This window comes from Cicer arietinum, chromosome 4, assembly GCF_000331145.2.
Source record: "Cicer arietinum cultivar CDC Frontier isolate Library 1 chromosome 4, Cicar.CDCFrontier_v2.0, whole genome shotgun sequence".
NCBI lineage: Eukaryota > Viridiplantae > Streptophyta > Magnoliopsida > Fabales > Fabaceae > Cicer > Cicer arietinum.
In genome coordinates, this window is record NC_021163.2 from 47,093,307 (window position 1) to 47,097,220 (window position 3,914).

Here is a 3,914-nt window from a genome sequence, read left to right on the forward strand (position 1 = left end):
CTACATATTCTTCCAAAAATTCATAAACTAACTCAATCACATTCATACATAATCTCAGTCTTAACACTTAGCACTGATAACGCAATCGCTACAACATCATGAGTTGGTATTGCAATCCAACATGTTATCACCAAATTCCAAAACATAACACTTAACATTTATAACACAATTAATACAACATCATGGGTTTCAAAATGGTATTGCAATCAAACATGTTATCACCAAATTCCAAAACATACACTTAACACTTATAACACAATGCTACGCAGACAAAATGAACCAACAATTCACAATTTAACAGGGTGTAGTCTCTCACGGACAAACACATGTGCAGTCTCTCACGGACGAACACAATTCACCAAGAAACGTAAGTCGTAAACGTACCACCTATCACGGGTCAGTACTGTTTACCGAGGTCCCACCTATCACGGATCAGCACAACTTACCCAACATAAATCGTAAACGTACTGCCTATCACGGGCCCGTACCGTTTACCAAGGTGCCACCTGTAACACCCCGTTTTTAAAAGCGAGGGTATATTTTTTTTTTTTAAAAGTAATTAAATTAAAACAGAGGAATAAATAAAGAAATGCCTTTGGATAAATAATTGAGTCATTATAATTTACAGGCAGCGGAAAAGTACTCCAATTAATAAATCCAAACCATTTACCCAACAACAAATGGTACATGTAACCCATCGAAAATAACATGTCAAGCTGACAATATTAGTATAGGTACAGTCTTCCATTTTAAAATAAATGCAATACAAAAGAAAGACATCTGTTCCCTCTGTGACAACCTAGTCTGATCATTTTACAAAACAACTAAACACCCTGAGTGATCTCCACGCGCCCCGTGAGATCCCCCTATCGTAGCTGCAGTCAAGCGTTCCCATCTCCATTTCCGTCCGTAGGGTACGAACCGGTAGGATCGTCCTGACTCTCATCTGAGGGCAAAGCCCAGATTTCCACAATAATTGTAAAGGTCACCAACCGAAAATAACAGTTAACACATAACATTTAAGTTTTAAATGCTAAAATAACTTTTCAACTAAGCATGCACCTTAGCAGGATTTTCAATATGCGAAAAGTTCATACAATACTTTGCCAGTTAAAATAAAAGTAAAATGAGGTTCTCAATCCCCTAATTATAACATAACAAATCAAGACATGGATAGTTTCATGAGCAAACAGTCATACAACTAAAACTGAGGATTTTCACTGAGCCAATCGATTAGGCAATCGATTGGGGTGAAGGATTTTGATGAAACAGAATCCTGGGCTGAAATCAATCGATTGGGAAATCGATTGAGTGAGTACTGAGCCCCTGACTTAATACCAATCGATTTCCAAATCGATTTCCTGAAGGTTTTTAGTGAAATTTTGAACTCTGGCTTGATTCAATCGATTGGGCAATCGATTGACAGGATAGCTGAGCCCCTGACTTAATGGCCAATCGATTTCCAAATCGATTTGGTCGAATATGGATGAGTCCCTGACTTAGGCCCAATCGATTGGGCAATCGATTTCGTAAATGATTTTCGAAAAACTGATTACAAAATCGATTGGCTAATCGATTTTGTCCATTTGGCCAAGTCCCTGTTTACTATCCAATCGATTGGGAAATCGATTTACCTGTGTATTCTTTCAAAAATTCATAAACTAACTCAATCACATTCATGCATAATCCCAATTCTTAACACTTAACACTGATAACACAATTACTACGACATCATGGATTTCGAAATGGTATTGCAATCAAACATGTTATCACCAAATTCCAAAACATAACACTTAGCATTTATAACACATTACTACACAAACAAAATGAACCAACAGTTCACAAATCAACAGGGTGTAGTCTCTCGCGGACAAACACAATTCCCTCAGGAACGTAAGTCGTAAACGTACTACCTATCACGGGTCCGTACCGTTTACCGAGGTGCCACCTATCCCGGGTCAGCACAACTTACCAAAACATACACGAGTAAACGAGACATTAAGAGATTCCCCATTCTTAATTCTCATCTAACTTAAACCAGGGCGTAGTCTCTCACGGACAAACCCCTGCGCAGTCTCTCACGGACAAACGCAATTCCCGCAGGAACGTAAGTCGTAAACGTACTACCTATCACGGGTCCGTACTGTTTACCGAGGTGCCACCTATCCCGGGTCAGCACAACTTACCAAACACAATTCCCTCAGGAACGTAAGTCGTAAACGTACTACCTATCACGGGTCCGTACTGTTTACCGAGGTGCCACCCATCCCGGGTCAGCACGACTTACCAAACGTAAATCGTAAACGTACTGCCTATCACGGCCCGTACTGTTTACCAAGGTGCCACCTATCCCGGGTCAGCACGATTTACCGAAACACACATAAAAAAGCGAGACATTAAGAGATTCCCCATTCTTAATTCTCATTTAACTTAACGATTTTCAAGACAAAACATTCAGTAAATAAGTCATTAAGAGATTCCCCATTCTTAATACTCATTTACTGAAACGATTTTCAAAAACGAACATTAAGTAACCGAGACATTAAGAGATTCCCCATTCTCAACGCCCAGTTAACTTAAACAATTTTCCAAACAAAATAATAAGTAACCGAGACATTAAGAGATTCCCCATTCTTAACGCCCAGTTAACTTAAACAATTTTCCAAACAAAATAATAAGTAACCGAGACATTAAGAGATTCCCCATTCTTAACGCCCAGTTAACTTAAACGGTTTTCAAAACAAAATGTTAAGTAACCGAGACATTAAGAGATTCCCCCTCCTTAACGTCCAGTTAACTTAAACGGTTTTCAAAACAAAATATTAAGTAACCGAGACATTAAGAGATTCCCCATTCTTAACGCCCAGTTAACTTAAACGATTTTTCTTTAAAACAAAATATTAAGTAACCGAGACATTAAGAGATTCCCCCTCCTTAACGTCCAGTTAACTTAAACGGTTTTCAAAACAAAATATTAAGTAACCGAGACATTAAGAGATTCCCCATTCTTAACGCCCAGTTAACTTAAACGATTTTTCTTTAAAACAAAATATTAAGTAACCGAGACATTAAGAGATTCCCCATTCTTAACGCCCAGTTAACTTAAACGATTTTTCTTTAAAACAAAATATTAAGTAACCGAGACATTAAGAGATTCCCCATTCTTAACGCCCAGTTAACTTAAACGATTTTTCACAAACAAACGCACATTAAGTAAACGAGACATTAAGAGATTCCCCATTCTTAACGCCCAGTTAACTTAAACGATTTTTCACAAACAAACGCACATTAAGTAAACGAGACATTAAGAGATTCCCCATTCTTAACGCCCAGTTAACTTAAACGATTTTTCACAAACAAACGCACATTAAGTAAACGAGACATTAAGAGATTCCCCATTCTTAATACTCATTTAACTTAATGGTTTTCAAATTTCACACAACACAAACTCAACAAATTCTCACATCAAAACATATCAATTCATTTATTCACAAATCCAACCATACACATATCAAATTTCATCAATATCAATTAAGAGCATGTCAAAAACAACGAACACAAATCAAAGCAACATAACACACAGATACATCAAATTTCATTTACTCATAATCACACACAATGACATTCAAATTCATTTACCACGAAACATTCATCAATATAAACAAAACCTAACTCTAAGGTTGTTACCCATAACGCACTAGTTTGGTTTTTCCCCAAATCGATACATTTAACCCTAACAAATTCCTTCCCACACAACCACAGATAAGTCCCTAAATGCAAACTAAAAGTTTGGAAGGAGCCCTTACCTCAACGTTAGCTTTAACGCGCGTTTCCGGTACCGCGAGTAATTCCGATAAAATCTCCGCTCGCAACGCCGCTTCCAAATTAGTTCACTAGCACCGTAGCGTGGTGGT